The sequence below is a fragment of the Globicephala melas genome, chromosome 17 (genome assembly GCF_963455315.2).
Source record: "Globicephala melas chromosome 17, mGloMel1.2, whole genome shotgun sequence".
In the NCBI taxonomy this organism is placed as follows: domain Eukaryota; kingdom Metazoa; phylum Chordata; class Mammalia; order Artiodactyla; family Delphinidae; genus Globicephala; species Globicephala melas.
The window spans coordinates 11074498-11092869 of NC_083330.1; positions in this window are offsets into that span (position 1 = coordinate 11074498).

Consider the following 18372-nt stretch of genomic DNA (forward strand, 5'->3'; position numbering starts at 1 on the left):
AAAATCGTGACAGAGGCGAACTTCAACTCCAAGATCACGCCAAGCCCCTTTCTCTATCCTTTCTTCCGTCCAGTGACCCCAAATTTCCCATCCCAGCAAGTATACAGTGACTTCTAACTGACCCCTGCCTAATACCTCTGATGCCCCAAACTTCTAACATATCCCTTTTCTCCGTCAAATCCTACCTGTTCTGTGTCTCAGGACTTCACAGCCTCACACTCTGCTAGGAAGCAAAGGAGCTATCTTTGGATAGGGATTCTCTGTGCAATTCCTCTCCAAAACATTTGCACTTAGTAGCTGCTTTTAAAACTACCAAACGGATTAAAGTGAATGAAGTAGGGATTTTCTGGAACAGCGGCAAAGTGTCACAACAGAAATGAAAGGAGGGACAAGCACGCTCCCACCGCAAGAAGTCTTGCTCAAATCAGTCACAAATGGCTCTATCCATGCTGCTGACCGCCCCGGGCCAGCAGAGGCTGGGCAGGCTCCCTACTTAGTATAGCTCGGGGTCATTTCAACTGCTTGACAAGCACTGAGCTCACATTATGACATTATGTATCTACAGATTACCACTTAATTTAGACACTCATTTCCAACAAATATTAGGTTGAACCATGTGAAATGGCCTTTCTGCAGGTCAAAAATAATCAAATATTGGCTTTTCCATTTGGTTCAATCTAATGCACATGTACATATTTAAATACACAGACATAGCTATTTTGTGGTTTTGTTAATAAAAATCTATCCATTTCTCTTATCATTTGTGATTACGTAAGTCCGCATGTCACTGGAAGACATATGTCTCCTTGGAAGTGAATGAACTCAGGGACTTCCCTGGTGGTACAGTGCTTAGGATTCTGTGCTCCCAATGCAGGGGGCATGGGTTCGATCCCTGGTCCAGGAACTAAGATCCCGCATGTCACACGGCGTGGCCAAAAAAAAAAAAGAATGAACCCAGCAAAATGCTTTCTATAAAATGCCCTCTGCCACTAAGAGGGCAGGGACAGGGTTGGTAATTTAAGGCAAAAATTCTAGTCTAGGCTGACTTCAGCCTATAAGAATCTTGGCCATACTAAGAAGCCTTTTTTGCAATCCTGCTTGACCCTTTCAAGCTCATTTCAGAGAAGTAATTAATGTTCCCATCTTGACAGTGGTGGATTTAACTTATTTCTTTAGGTTCCTTTCTTTGTCCAAATTACAACATAAACCTTACGCTCAACAATGTAATTTTCCTCCTTAACGAAGGACATCTGCTTTATGGGTCCTTGTGCATGTTTTCCTTGAGGGAAGGCTCTCTTTGAGTTTGCATCTCAGCTCTGCCCCTTAGTATCTACGTGACCTTGGTCACATCTCTTGTGACAAACCTTGGCTAGATGCTCATCACACCTGTATCCTCTTCTTCCTGGAACGTCGTAAGTACCAGCTCCCTGGAAGTTATGTGTGGCCATGTTACTGAGTCCTTGCCCATGAAATGCGAGCAAAAGTGATGTGTGTCCAGCCCTCTGTTCTCCACACCCTCCCTGACATAGGCTCCCAATCAAGTGCAAAGGATCCAGGGGTGGACCCTGGGGCCCTACGGATGGCAGAGCCACTAGATGAAAAGAACCTGTTCTCAAATGGCTGTGTGGAGCAGAGCCGTCCTCTCCTGGGCCCTCATTTCATGGAGAGAGAAATAAACCTTGATTGTGTTAGGCAACACAGATGTTGCGGTACTAAGAGCAGTTAGGGGACTTCCCTGGTGGCGCAGTGGTTAAGAATCCGCCTGGCAATGCAGGGAACACGGGTTCGAGCCCTGGTCCGGGAAGATCCCACAAGTCTTGGAGCAACTAAGCCCGTGCACCACAACTACTGAGCCTGTGCTCTAGAGCCCGCGAGCCACAACTACTGAGCCCACGCACCACAACTACTGAAGCCCACGGGCCCTAGAGTTCGTGCTCCACAACAAGAGAAGCCACCGCCAATGAGAAGCCCGCACACCACAACGAAGAGTAGCCGCCGCTCGCCGCAACTAGAGAAAGCCCGCGCACAGCAACAAAGACCCAACAATGAAGACCCAACACAGCCTAAGTAAATAAATAGCAGTTAGCCTAGCCTGTCTAATAAACTCCCTAATCTTTTACTTACTCATCAGTAAAAGTGAAAATAATAGAACCTACCTCATAGGGCTGACGTGAGGCTTAAGTGAGATAACAAATGTAAAGTGCTTAGCACAGGGTTTGGCACAAAGCAAAGCTGTGTAAATGGTAGCTGCTTTATTGTTACCATCATAATCACCACCATCGTCATGATCTCTCGTTCATATTTTAGCTGAAACGTTTTCTATGGCCCTTAAAACAGCCCAGGGGTCCATAAATGTTTGGCAGTGCTCTTTGGACAGCATACTTCTAAGACCCAATATCTGACCCACGTAGTCTGATAGCAGAGCTCGTGGGATATTGATAAATCTTTTCTGGCTCAGAACAGTTTTCACTGGATGAGGTTAGACTTTTTAATGCCTATCATTTACTGAATAATTAACGTCATTATTTCCGATTGCTCTTGGGCATGCAAATGTAGAAAATCCTCTTAGAGACGCCATCCGATATAACTTGCCTGCTATAAATCACATGTGTAGCAAGAAACTTCTTACATGCCATGCATGCTCTGTAAGTGCTTGTTGATTGACTAAGTGGTATTTCTTTTTTCAGTCTCAAGTTTCTTAGTTGTCTCCTAAAATTTTTGCTCACCCGCTGCTGTTTATCAGTGAAACATTATTTGTCACTTTGATTAATATCAACAGAACACATCTACTTTTCCAGCTGCAGTTGCCTCAACATCAAGAGACAGCACGCTTGAATTCACAGCAGCAGGGACTTAGCTCTGGTGAGTGGAACTGAGATAATACACACAAGTAAGCCAACTTCCAAAGCAAATTTGAGTACTGACCATTAAATACAACTTCATTAAGTTAAACAACTTTTTCTTCCTAAGGAAAAGTAGCATTTAAAGCAAATTTTGAAAGAAAAAATATAAAAACCTGAGCTACAAAGAAACAAGCAGCCTTCTAACACATTCTCTAAAAATTCTCTAAAATCTCCTCAAGTAAATAATATCACTTTGCATTTATAATATCTTCTCTTTATCTCTTTGCCCAGCATATGTAAGTGCACACTGGAGTACCACACTTGTGCTGAAGCCACATGGAATGTTAAGAATCACAGGCTTGCTTTACATTTAGCTAACTACTTAAATCTATACTTAATAAGCAATCATGTTTTGTTTTGCTTTGCCTTTTTTCAAAAGCAAATTAAGGTAGTTTTATAAACACATGTACAAAAAATTACTTATAGTGAGCTTAAACAAAAATCAGAGGAGAGCAGGGGATAAGATAAAGATAAAACCACAGGGTAAAGTTGAAAAAAAGCAGCAAAAGCTGTGAAATTCTAAATGCTTTCTGAAGATTTGCCACAAATTTTGCTTTGAGCTTCCTGGCAACCAGTGCACCAAAAGAAACATGATCAGTCACATAATTTATAAAGACCATGACCAAAACATTGGGAACAATGCCCACATCAATCTCTTTACACTAAATATAATTAATTTCACAGGGCTAGTTATTTTAACATCCATCTATGTAAAAAACATTTTAAAGACTCAACAGGACAAATGTCAAAATGAAAGGTCACATTACCTCCTAATGAGCCTGTAGAAACTCTTGGGCTTTGGTAACTCTTTGAAACTCTTGTAACTCTCAAGATTACAATGATATTATTTGTGGGAACAGGTAGAACAGGATTAATCAAAGCTTCCTACAGGATAGATCTGGGGTGTTTTTTTAAAGATCAGAAAGAGGAACTTCCCTGGCGGTCCAGTGGTTAAGACTTCACTTTCCAGTGCAGGGGGTGTGGGTTCGATCCCTGGTCAGGCAGCTAAGATCCCACATGCCTTGTGGCCAAAAAACCAAAACATAAAACAGAAGCAATATTGTAACAAATTCAATAAAGACTTAAAAAAAAAAAAAGGTCCACATCACAAAAATCTTTTAGGGCTTCCCTGGTGGTGCAGAGGTTAAGAATCCACCTGCCAATGCAGGGGACACGGGTTCGAGCCCTGGTCCAGGAAGATCCCACGTGCCACAGAGCAACTAAGCCCGTGCGCCACAACTACTAAGCCTGCGCTCTAAAGCCCATGAGCCACAACTACTAAGCCCACGTGCCACAACTACTGAAGCCTGAGCGCCTAGAACCCGTGCTCCGTAACGAGAGAAGCCACCGCAATGAGAAGCCTGCGCACCGCAACAAAGAGCAGCCCCCACTCGCCACAACTAGAGGAAGCTCGCATGCAGCAACAAAGACCCAACGCAGCCAAAAATAAAACAAATAAAATAAATAAATTTTTTTTAATCTTTTAAATAAATAAAGACCAGAAAGAATCCAGGGTGGTAGATGTACAAACCAGTGTTTCTGAACAAAGCATGATGGAAAATATACGAGAAGGAGCGATGCAAGAGGTGGGGATGACAAGAAAATTTCCTTGCTAAGAAGAAAGTGAGACTTGATGGGAGCGTGTGGTTAGGGGACAGAGGGGAAGAGGAGAGAAGGCACATGTGCTCCTGCTAGGATGGGAGGGCCGGGGGAAACATCACACAGGGTCTTTAAACACTCACAACGGTACCTGGTTTTTCGAAAGAGACTGACAAAGAATGTAACATGCCGGCATGGTTGGAGAACCATTTTAACTGAAACCCACAAATAACTGAATGAATAAAATCAGGAAAGAAGAAACTCAGAAGTGAGGATTCCATGGTCCAGCTGAGTCTGGCTCCATTACTGCGACCTCACTGTCCCCTTAATTTGTGAATTCATCAACAGGAGCGCTGGGGGTAGAGGGGAGAGAAAGGGGCAGGAAGACTGCCTGAATCTCATATTTTATGCATGTGTATTCTCAGTGTGCAACGTAAGAACAGCATGGAGCCAACGTTCAGATTTGAGTTTGTTGTGTAGAAAAAAAGCATAAAATCCAATTCAATAGTTCAACAGAAACAATTTACGGTGACTTAGATTTTGCAAATGAGTGGATGGTAAGGAAAGGAAAGGGAGGCATCAAATATCACCCCCAAATATAAGTACTAGAGAACAGAATAAGAGTGGTATTTTGAACTGGAAAAACTAGTTAGGTATTGAGCAGCTATCGCTACAAAGCTCTTTGCTATATTGTTTCAAGGGGGAAAAATTCAACCAAGCATTCTTGTGACAAAAATGGGTATGTACTTTACAGAAAGATAGACAAGAATAGTTGATAAAAACTATGATGTCATCTACATACAGGTAATAATTAAATTTCATAGAATTATGATCTTTTTAACATTTTTTTTTTTTTTGCGGTACGCGAGCCTCTCACTGCTGTGGCCTCTCCCGTCACGGAGCACAGGCTCCGGACGCGCAGGCCCAGTGACCACGGCTCGCGGGCCCAGCCGCTCTGCAGCATGTGGGATCCTCCCGGACTGGGGCACGAACCCGTGTCCCCTGCATCAGCAGGCGGACTCCCAACCACTACGCCACCGGGGAAGCCCTTATGATCTTTTTAAAGAAGAGAGTAAGAAATGGAGAATAATAATAAAACTTACTTTAACAGAAGGAATACCTGATTGGGAGTCAAAAGACTAGGGATTAGATCTCAGCTCCAGTGCAAGTCCTCCATCAGACTTCTGTTAAGTGACCACCTCTGGGTCCTGGTTTTCTCAACTGTGAAATGGGAGTGAGTTGGATGAGCTCAGTGGTCCTCAACCTGTGTTCTGTGGGCCTCAGAGGTTGCTGGAGGATGGTGAGGCCAACAGGCCAGGCCTCGGGCCCCGGACCCCAGACCCAAGCACGTTATTAGCAGACTAGATCTGCTCTAACCTTTTAGTGATAACTTATATTAAAAGACATGGATTAAAAGAGAGCTAGTGCTTTCAAAAAGCTGGAAAACCATTAGACTAGATGACTTCTAATGTCCCTCACACCCCTAATAAACCCTATTTAAGTTAGTAACATTCTAGGGCAAAAAGTGTAAAGCTGGTACTATTGCTTCCATCTAATGGGTTGGAAACAAGCACAGAAAATTGACGCAGATTCTCCTTGACGGAAATGCTGAGACTAGCGTCTACGTCAGCTATCAAGGCAGAGTTTATATTTCCAAAAGTTTTAAAGCCCTTTGTGTTAGGAAAGAATCCTATCAGATGACTTGGTTATGTCGCAATAGCATACAGGCACATGATGTCTCACTATGTGAAGTCATTTTACATAAAAATCATGCATAAACATTTGCAGCAGTATGTTTGGAGTCCATGGACATCTGTAATTAAAATTACTCCAAAAATGTTCTGATTTTGCTTCCTAAATATAGAGTTTTTTTCCTGATTTTGGCCTTCTCTGAACTGCCCCACCCCCTTTCCAGTTTTGGTTCCTTTTACTGTATGATTCTGCATCTCATAACTACAGTTTGATGAATCACAAAAAAATGCTATTTGACACAAAAAACTGACAGTCCACAGTTTTGTCAGGGTAAATTATGTAAAATGTAGCTGTTGTGCAAAATTAACATTTGATGAATATGTTTGTCTTTTTTTTTTTAAGGTATCAATTTAATTTAAATCAGATTAGCACTACTGAGCCAAAATGAGCCATAATTTATATAAAGCAGTATGAGCAAAACCTTAAAAATAGTTGTGGTCTTTAAGGTAGATTACACTTGTGTCTGAATCTGCTTAAGCAGCTAGAGTTATCAAGACTGTGGCAGCTGTCGGTGCTTGTTAAAAAAATGAGTTTTGAAGCCAGACTGCCTCTAATCCCAATTCTGTCATTTACTAGCTGTGTGACCTTGAACTAGTTACTTAACCTCTCTGTGCTTCTGTCTCCTCTTCTTTCCTACAGGGATATTAAGGATTCAGTGAGTTTTTATGTATATGTATATAGTACACTTACAACAGCTCCTAACTCATAAATGCTTAGTGTTAGTTTAAAAAGTAAATAAATAAGTTGGCCAAAAAAATTCTATCTTGTCTAAACCACTACTCTTTGGGGTCTCTGTCACATATTGACAGGTATTCTAATTAGAGCAGCCTGCTCACACTAACAAGGACACGCTAAGGAGGGAATATAACTTGTTTCACATGCGTGGCAGAGACATCACTTTTCAATGCAAACCAAAGAAAGAATACTGAGTAGCAAGTTCTATCAGCATCGGCTTTAAATTAAAAATTAGCCATTTTTTCTTCCTTCCTTCTCTCCCTCTCTCCCCTTATGAATCATTCAAATTAAAAGGCATTAAACTGAAAAGAGTAAAGCAGGAATCTGGAGGCAGGGAGGGGAAGGTGTGTATGTTGGGGAGAGGGAAGTAGCCAGCAGCCCTGCACAGAGTGTTGGAGCCTTTCCTATAGGAAGAAAGAGGAGTGCAGTGGCCAGCACGAGAGCCCAAGACAGGCAGTGGTACTGGGAGATCTGTTACATGGCGAGGGGAGAATGGTGACTGGCAAGATTCATTGCTTACAAGGGCAATCGGTCAAATATGTAAACATAAAGATGATAATGGGATCCAGGAGGAAAACTATAATGAAATTTGTGTTGCGGGATTCGAATTTTAAGTGTTGATGTGAACTCAAGATTTTCAATATAGATAGATATTTATAGAAATAAATCTAGTGGACGTGTGTGTACATATATGCATATTCTCCCTAGTTCTGTCCACTGAGAGGGTCTGAAAGCAGCAATCCCAATAGTAATGAGCACATCCAGCACCCCGCCCCTGGTTGCTAAATACTGTTCTCCATTAAAATGAACCCAGGGCTCTTTGCAGAAATGACTGATTCCACGGCTGGGTCAGGAAAAATACGAGATGAGCCTAGAGCATCTTGTTGTGTCAAATGTAAGGCACTGCTTAAAGAGTGACAAGTACACATTAAAAAGCACAATACAGCTTAAAGGGGCTACCACTAGCCAAATCTGAGACCATGTGAATATCAAGATAAACAATGATAGCAATAGATTATAACCCATTAAACAGAAAAAGAATCCATGAGTCTATACTGGTATACATAAAGAAAGAAATGGGGAGAAGAAAAAGCTTTTCCTCACAATGGAATGCCATCTGATGAATGTGGGAGGAATTATGGAATCAGAAAATCACCAGTTGGTTACCATGATAGTAATAATTAATTCAGGCAAGAAACATCAATGGATGTGCTAAAACTAGTGGGTGAAAGTTTGATGAAAAATGGAATATTTAATCTCAAAGTACGTCCCCACAAAATACTTCCTGATTACAAAGGGGATAGGAGTAACTTTATGATGGACCTGACAGTATTTTAATCAAGGGATCCAGGCTACCATCACCAGCAATGAGATAAATAAAATTGTGTACCGTCTGATAGGGTGCAATGAGAACACAGCATCAATTCTGTGATATTCCTCAACAAAAATAGCATAACCTGGATCTAATCATGAGCAATTATCAGACAAACACAGATTAATGGATATATTCTACAAAATAACTGGCCTATAATCTTCACAAGTGTCAAGATCACGAAACTCAAGAAAAGAAAGTTCCGGACTGAAGGAATCTATAAAGACATAACCATTAAATGCAACACATGGTCCTGGATTGAATCCCTTCACTATAAAGAATGGCAGGCTTGAATGGGTCTGTGAGTTCATGGCTGTAATGTACCATCCACGGTGATGGAGGTCTGGTAATACACATGGCATTCGGGGTGACAGAGCATCACATCAGCAACTTGTTCTCAAAGGGTTCAAGAAAAATTCTTTCTACTACTCTTGAGACTTTTCTGCTACTCTGTAAGTTTGAAATTATTTCAATTTTTTAAAATAATCATTATTAAAAAATAATAATAATCATTATTTATTATGAGACCAGTAAACACTGTGTCTATTTTTAAACTCTATCTGAAAAGCTCTTATGACAATCAGATGAGTTAATAACCTACAGAGCATTTAGCACAATGCCTGGTAAGACCCTAAAAATACAGCTATAGCACAATATATTACAATATTAAATCACAAACACACACATTCCTCATCCACTGGCAAGTAAATATGATCAGAGAGTCAAATGAAAGGACTCAATCAGATGGTTGGAACTGCTCCTGCCATGAAGCAAATGTTAGGACCAGATGACCTTGAGGCACCATTTGTACTTGATTATGGCTGGTCCCATAGTGCTAATTACCATATTTCCTCAGCCCTTTCATAAGCATCTTCCTGATTAAAAATCATTTATTAGGCATAGTACAATTTATACCACCCAACCAAAGCTTTATAAAGGCTTGATTAAACATTGCATTTTTCCGGGCTCCCCTTGTACCCTTATCCACTCTCACTTTGTAAAACAAGAAACTGATTTGAATGATCTCACCCAAGGACACCGAGCAGGTTGAGGGCAGAGACAAGAACAAATACCTAGAGAGTTACTGACCTTGCTTCCCCTCTGGTTCCAGATGACCAGCTAAACTTACCAAATTTGAGGATAAGCCCCAATTCAGGCAAGTTTTAATAATAATAGGAACCCCAGTGACTGATTTTCAACTTCAACTTTGCACTTAGCTTCATAGCCAAAAATATTGTCCCTGGGGCTTAAATGCAGCATTTCCAAATAATTGTGTAAGAGTCACTCTGTTCACAAAGCAATGTTCCTTTATTCTGAAAACTGTCATGGTAAAAGACAAAAAGGGAGAAAAGGAAAAGAAGGAAAAATGCAAACCGCTCAGACGCGGTATCTGATTCTCCTCACTCTGCTGCATTGCTGGCGCACACAGCTCGCTTTGACATCGAGGGGCGCTCTGCCAGGAGAGAGCCACATGGACCGCCGAAGGGGATCAGAACCTGACCCTCTCATCTCCCACTCCTCCCCCTTCCCCAGGGCCCCACTGCCAGCTTCACAAACAGTTAATTGCCTTTTCCTACAAAGACTCTGACAGCCGCTCTCCCACAAATGACACTAAAATCTTACCCCCTGTATGGTCTGTGAAAAAGACTGTTTCCATTTTTAGGAGAGCATAAGACCTGGCCTATTTTATTTAGAAATTAATAATAATTCTGAGTGCTCTCTTTTCTCTGTTCTGGAAGAGCAGTGAAGCAGCCCTGAAATGAAGAATTTACCACTGTGTGTGCCAGGACAAAAACAGATGGACCAAAAAAAAGTTTAGACGGATGAATCTGAAAAATTGGATGACCTTTCTTATACCCCAAAAGTTATAAAAAATTAGAAGAGCAAAACTTCCATTTGCCAGCAAGATTCTCTCCAGTTTGAAAATTTCATATTGTGGCTTCAGGGACAGGAGTAAAAAGCTCACGCCATTCTCTGGACAGCCAGGGGTCATCTCCTAGCCGTTGGTCTCCTTGCATGAAAAGTCTAGAAAACTGTTCTGTTCATAAACTACCACCTCCTCACTCCAATAAAAAGGAGGAAGGTTAAGGAACTCAACTCACGGTCACTTGACATCCTGAGACCCTGAAGCCAGGCTAGGGCCAAGGATGGTTGCATTTCATTAGAACACAATCCAAATGCAACCGAGAACTGGCTCAAGTCTCGGGCAGGCCAGTTACCTTCAGACCGCTGCCTGTTCCCAATGGACGCTACTCACCTCACAGACTTGCCCATGATCAGAACTGATGTAATAAATTGCAGATTTATAGAATGTAACTGGATCAGTGCAAAGCCAGCACCAATTACCAAAGCCATTTAAAGCATCTGCTGTACCAAAGATGGCTCAGTAGCATATAACTGTGTCTACGTTTGGGGCATAGATAAGTTATGGGAAATGTTTACTTCACAGACATTCTGAATAATGCCTAGGCAATGTATAAAATGTACGACTGTGAAGGTATAATATTATTTATAAACAAAGAATGCTAAAGTGGAGACACCAAAGGGTCACCCAAACTCAGCTCTGCTCTGCTTTTGGAATATGGGTGAATTACACTTCCCTACCACCCCATACTCCTATGGGGCAATGCAAGAAGTTCTAGCCAGTGAGCTGTGGGAATGTATCATTGCTGGAGTGACACACTCCATCCTACACTTCCTCAGACATTGGAAATCCTCAAGTATCACGCTGAGTGGTAGAGTCACAAGATAAGAGAAATGAAACTGAAAACAGAGCTCCCCACCCACCCCATGAGCAACCTTTTTTTTTTTTTTCTGTTTTAATCTACCGAGGCTGGGGGACCTTTGTTACCGCTACATGCTTTGCCTATCTCTAAATAATAGACAAATATTTCTAAATAACTTGAGTCTTATTCCCCAGTCTGACAGGAAAGGTGCAGGGCATGTCAGATCCCCCAAAAGAAGTAAGAGGTGTATGTCAGTCCTTTTAAGAGAACCTAGTGGCCACATCACAGATAGGGAATGGGGTCATCCGTCTGTACTCATATGGGAAGTCTCTGGAGGCATGGGGCACAGCAGAGTTAAAAGTCAGCTACACGGATGTCAAAAAGAGGAGGCAATTCAAAGTCCAAAGAGGGGACATCCCTGGTGGTCCAGTGGTTGAGACTTTACCTTCCAATGCAGGGGGTGCCGGTTTGATCCCTCATCGGGGACCTAAGATCCCACACGCCTCGTGGCCGAAAAACCAAAACACAGAACGGAAGCAATACTGTAACAAACTCAATAAAGGCTTTAAAAATGGTCCACATCCAAAAAAAATCTTACCTACCAGAAACGTCCATATCATGAAAAATATAATGAAGCATCAGAGCGGCCACTGTACATGAATCTAAACATATCAGGAAAATATCCCACTAATAATTAAGTCAGAACACAAGCTGCTGGTATCCCTTAGGTTTTCTGTTTTGTTTTTTTATTAATAGCAAGATGTTATCATTTGCTCCCACTCTTCAGCTTATTAGAAAATTTGGACTGTAATTCTGGATCCTCAGTCAAAAGAACTAATTAAACGATAAATGTCACTTTTTCTCCCAACTTACACAACCAGCATTTTGAATAACACATTTACCTACTGTGCCAAATCAAAAGAGAAAACATTACTCTTTTGGTCTTTAGAGGACCAAAAGGGACTCATAAAAAGTGATTAATTTATAAATAAATGGGATTTTTTTTCTATTTACTAGGATTTTACATTTTTGCTTTTTTACAAAAGGCAAAGGCATTCATGATCTAAGCACATCACAAACATGAATTCACTATTGTGATAAAATCCTAAGAGGCTTTAAAATTATCATTACCCCATTTACAAGTAAAGTTCAAAGAGGCAAATATATGTATCAAGCTTATCTTACTCAAGAAATAATGGTAAGGGACTTCCCTGGTGGCCCAGGGGTTAAGAATCTGCCTGCCAGTGCAGGGGACACGGGTTCAAGCCCTGGTCCGGGAAGATCCCACATGCTGCGGAGCAACTAAGCCCATGCGCCACAACTACTGAGCCCATGTGCCACACTACTGAAGGCTGCGTGCCCTAGAGCCCGTGCTCCGCAACAAAGAGAAGCCACCACAATGAGAAGCCCACGCACTGCAACGAAGAGTAGCGCCCACTCACCACAACTAGAGAAAGCCCACGCCCAGCAGCAACAAAGACCCAACTCAGCCAAAAAAAATTTTTTTAAGAAACAATGGTAAAACCTGGTCTGGACTCCACATCAATTTCCTTTTACCTGAAAGTTGTATTTTAGCTACAGAGTTCAACATGCTAGTTCCTTCCTGCCTTCCCCCTATATCCTACAAGAGGAAGAAGGAGGAGGAGGGGGAAGGGGAAGGAAAGTGAAAGGAGAGGAGAAGAGGGGAGGGGAGAGGGGAAAGGGGGAGGGGAGAAGAAGAAGGAGAAGGAGAAAGGATAATATAACAACAAATCCAGCCATCAGAAGAAACTGGCAATGTTTATTTAATAAGTCAAAACATAAATTAGGGACTTCCCTGGTGGTCCAGTGGTTAAAACTCCATGCTCCCAATGCAGGGGGCCCAGGTTCAAACCTGGTCAGGGAACTAGATCCCGCATGCCTCAACTAAGTGCCCACAAAGGGGCCCACATGCCGCAACTAAAAAAACCATCTTGCATGCCGCAACTAAAAGATCCCATGTGCCAGAACTAAGACCTGGTGCAGCCAAATAAATATTTTTAAAGCATTTATTTAAAAATAAATAAAATAAAACATGAACTAAATAACACTTCTCTGGCTCATCTTCACATCATTTCTATATCCTTATATCATTCTTCAAATTCTCACTTCCCCTTAAAAGAACAAATGATGTCCCAGGCATTAACAAACTGCATCAACTTGACATTTACTGATGCTTTCAGGTAACTGAATATTAACAACAATAACTAGTATTTATTGAGAGTTGACTGTGTGCAGTCGCTGTGCTAAGTGCTGTAGACATATTGTTCACTGTATCATCAGGACAGTTCTGCGAAAGACAGATGGTGAACACTGCCCTCAGTAACTGAGGAAGTGCAGCACACAGTTACCTGCTTATCTGGCCCTGGGGTGGTCTGGGATTCAGACCACAGCCTGGGCCCAGGAGCCCCACTGCACTCCATACTTCCTCTCTTGTTAAGCCAGTATTATGCCTGACAAAGACTTATTCCATGCAATTCTTCGATAATTTTCCAAGTCACATAGCAGAACTATACCTAATTTCACTTTTCTTTAGTTATTAAGAAAACGTATCAATACTTTGAAGGATTTCAGAATCAGTAACCATAAAATGAAAATAATAATAAAGTCAACCTCAAGAGACTTCAGAGAACTGAGAAAAGTTAGATGAAATACTTCAGCAGAGCCTGGCTAATAATACGAGTTCAATAAATGGTAGTTATTTCTTATTCTTTTTTTTTTTTAAAGACCAATTGACTATGTATGTGTGGGTCTATTTCTGGATCCCATTCTACTCTACTGATCTTTTTTTCTTTAATATTTATTTATTTATTTGGTTGTGCAGGGTCTTAGTTACAGCTCACGGGCCCCTTTTGTTGTGACATGCAAACTCTTAGCTGCGGTATGCATGTGGCGTCTAGTTCCCTAACTAGGGATCAAACCCAGGCCCCCTACATTGGGAGTGCGGAGTCTTATCCACTGCACCACCAGAGAAGTCCCTATTTCTTATGCTTAATTAGATATTTGTAAGAAGAATTTATAACAATAGAAATTACAACTTGAAAAAAGAACATTTGATTCTTTCTTCTAATAATGCTTCACAATACATTTATATCTGTTAAAATAATAGAGTCCTAAAAATTTGGTGGTAAATTGAAATTTTTATTTAAAAAGTCATACCTTCTCTTTTAAGGACATTTTATTATCTTCATGTTCAGGGATGCTTTACTATCTTCATGTCTAACTAACTTTCAATTAAGAGTGACTGTTAAATCTTCAACTCTACAGTTTTTCAACTACCAATCTCTGTCAATTTATAGTGAATCAAATATGCAATTACTCTAGAGATCCAAGTATTTATAGAACTTAAAGTAAATTATTTTGTAAAATGCATAATCATGACAATTTTGTAATTTCAAACGCTTATGTCTGAATTTTTCTCCTAGTAGGAAAGACGAAATGCTAAATAACACTCCACCTAGGTCTCCTTTCTCCTTGCTTCTTGAAGGGCAAATTCTTGAGCTTAATTCAGACTGAGCCCAGATTACTGAGGCCGGATGAAGACACTGAAAGAGAAACACATCCCTTTTAATTTCCCTCTTAATAGAAACCACATTGTGTTTCTTGAGACAGGACACTACAGAAATACAGAATGAAGACTCACTCTGGGGAATTTCCTGGTGGTCCAGTGATTAGGACTTGGTGCTTTCTCTGCCATGACCTGGGTTCAATCCCTGGTCTGGGAACTAAGATTTCACAAGCCACACTGCATGGCCAAAAAAAACTCACTCTCAATTTGTGTCTCATATCAATTTATTTCCAAGAAAAGGAAAAAGAAACAGAGATGTAAGAACATGATGCAGCCTCGCCTCAGGACAGTAAGAACATATCAGGGCTACAACTCCCTGACTTTAACTCTCCCCTCTACGTCTCAGAGTGGACAATCTCATCCCTCAGATGGTCAGGCTTTAAGAAATGCCTCTCTATAGGCTGTGGCCAGCCAAAGGTAGAGTGGACATCTAACCAATGTTAAATAAATAATAAACTAAACACATCAAATTAGAATTATTTTATTTTTTAATTTTTATTGAGGTATAATTTATATACAGTCAAACACACAAGTCTGAACTGTGCAGCTCAATGCAGTTTTACACAATTCTACACCCATGGAACCACACCCAGATCAAGATGTAGGACATTTGGTTGGAAGGGACCAAGATGGTGACAAAGGAAGCTCCTGAACTTCCATCCTCCCACAGACACATCGAATGTACACCTACACATGGCACAGTTCCCTCTGACACAAAAACCAGAAACTAGCTGAGTGGCTTCTACACATAGGGGAAAATACCCACATGAAAACAAGTAGGCAAGTCTGAGACACACTTTTACCATAAGCACCACTCCCAGCACAGCACCATGCAATCAGGAGGGAACTGCCAACTCCCAGATTCTCCCTGAAGAGCAAAGGGACAGACCCCCTGGGAATTCCCTAGCGGTCCAGCGGTTAGGACTCCATGCTCTCACTGCAAAGGGTCCGGGTTTGATCCCTGGTCAGGGAACTAAAATCCCACAGGCCACATGGTGTGGCCAAAAAAAAAAAAGAGGGACAGACCCCCAAAACACCAAGCTCTGAAAGCCAGTGGTGCTTGCATCCACAAGTTCCACAGGATTATAGCAAACAAAGAAGCACATTTTAACTGTGAACACTCACCACGGCCATCCTCCCCAGGGGCCAGTGCAGAGGGAGCACACAAAAACACCCATCTTCCATTCTCTTACTGGAAGGGACTCACTACATACTTTACAAGCTGCCTGAGGGTCTGGCTTCTAATTAGCTTGCATTTTAGGGGTTGACATATCTTCCCTAGAGCCTGAAAGAGCTAGTGGGCACTTCCCTGCCTTCTCCCTATAGCTCCTACAACAATCAAACAAGTCATCGCTGTCTCCCTTGAAGGAGCCTGTCCGCACATCTAGTGCCCCAACTTTTATGGCTGTCAGTTGAGGGACAGCCTCCAAATCAGTGTGTTCTGATAGCCAATGGAACTTGCATTCATGAGTCTCGCAGGAAAATAGCAAATGAAGCATCTATTTTTAAACTGGCACAGGAGCTCCCCTCACCCCATGGCTACACTCGAGCCAGTGCAGAGGGAGCAGGCCAAAACATCCACTCACAGTTTTTCCCTGGAAGAGGCTTAACTACGTACTTTCCTAACTGCTGCCTGAAGGTCTGGTTTCTAATCCGCCTGTAAGAATGTGCTGATGGTGATCCTCTCCTATAGAACACTGGTGGGCTGTGGCACACCCACAACTACTGGGAGCCACTAAGAACAAAGATGGCAGCTTGGACAATCACAAAAGCTTGAGAGACAACCAGGACCTCAGGACATGCTGATGGACAATGTTCATCTCCTACACAAAACAAGTCTGTCAAGACTGGGAGAGGAGGCTGCTTTATCTAATGTGCAGAAACCAATACAGAGAGTCAAAGAAAATAAAGAAACAAGAGAATATGTACCAAATAAAAGAAAAAGATAAATCCCCAGAAACTGATCTTAATGAAACAGACTACTCAACAGAGACTTGAAAATACAGTCTTTAAGTCTTCACTAAGGTCAAAAGATCAATGCATGAACAAAGTGAGAATTTCAACAAAGAGATAGAAAATATTAAGAGGTTATAAAACAAATATCATAGAGCTGTAAAATATAAGAATTAAACTGAAAAATTAAACAGAGGTATTTAGCAACAGACTAAATCAAGCAGAAGAAAGGATCAGTGAACTCAAAGACAGGGCAGTGGAATTCATCCAACTAGAGGAGCCAAATTAAAAAGAATGAAAAAGGGGACTTCCCTGGTGGGGCAGTGGTTAAGAATCCACCTGCCAATGCAGGGGACACAGGTTTGATCCCTGGTCCGGGAAGATCCCACATGGCGCAGAGCAACTAAGCCCGTGTGCCACAACTACTGAGCCTGCACTCTAGAGACCGTGAGCCACAACTACTAAAGTCCACATGCCTAGAGCCCATGCTCTGCAACAAGAGAAGCCACCGCAGTGAGAAGCCTGCACACCGCAATGAAGAGTAGCCCCTGCTCGACGCAACTAGAGAAAGCCCACGTGCAGCAACAAAGACCCAACGCAGCCAAAAATAAAATAAATTAAATAAATAAATAAATAAATAAAAAGAATGAAAAAGAGTGAAGACAGTTTAAGGGACTTATGGTACACCATCAAGCAGACTAATGTATACAACAGAGGGGTCCCAGAAAAAGAAGAAAGAGAAAGCAGCAGAAAGCTTATTCAAATAAATAATGGCTAAAAATTTCCCTAATCTGGAGAAAGAAACAGACATACAGATCCAGGAAGTCCAAAGAGTACCCGCAAAAAAAGATGACTCTGAAGAGAACCACACCAAGACACATTACAATTAAATGATCAAAAGTTAAAAATGCAGAGAGAATCTTAAAAGTAGCAAGAGAAAAGCAACTAATTAAGTACAAGGGAAAACCCATAGGACTATCAATGGATTTTTCAGCAGAAACCTTATGGCAAGAAGGGAGTGGATGATATATTAAGTGCTGAAAGAAAATAAACTGCCAATCAAGATACTCTACTACACAATAGGAAAAGGGTAGCCTCTTCAATACATGGTATTTGGAAAACTAGATAGCCACCTACAAAAGAATGAAACTGGACCTGTATCTTCTACCATACACAAAAAACAACTCAAAATGGATTAAAGACTTAAATGTAAGACCTGAAAGCATAAAACTTCTAGAAAAAAAAATTAGGGGTAAGCTCCTTGACATTGGTCTTAGCAATGATTTTTTGGATTTGGCACCAAAAGCAAAGGCAGAAAACACACAGACACACACAGACACACATACACACACACACACACACACACACAAAGTGGGACCACATTAAACTAAAAAGCTTCTGTATAACAAATGAAACTAGCAACAAAATAAAAAACCTATGGAATGGGAGAAAATATTTGCAAACCACATACCCAATAAGGGGTTAATATCCAAAATATACCAAGAACCCATGCAGTCCAAAAGCAAAGTAAACAGTTAAACAGCAAGTAAAGGACCCAAATAGACATTTTTATGAAGACAATATACAAACGGCCAACAGATACATGAAAAGCTCAAAATCACTAATCATCAGGGAAATGCAAACCAAAACCACAATGAGACACCACCTCAAACCTACTAGGATGTCTATTGTCAAAAACACAAGAAATAACAAACGCTGGTGAGGAGGTAGAGAAAAAGGAACCCT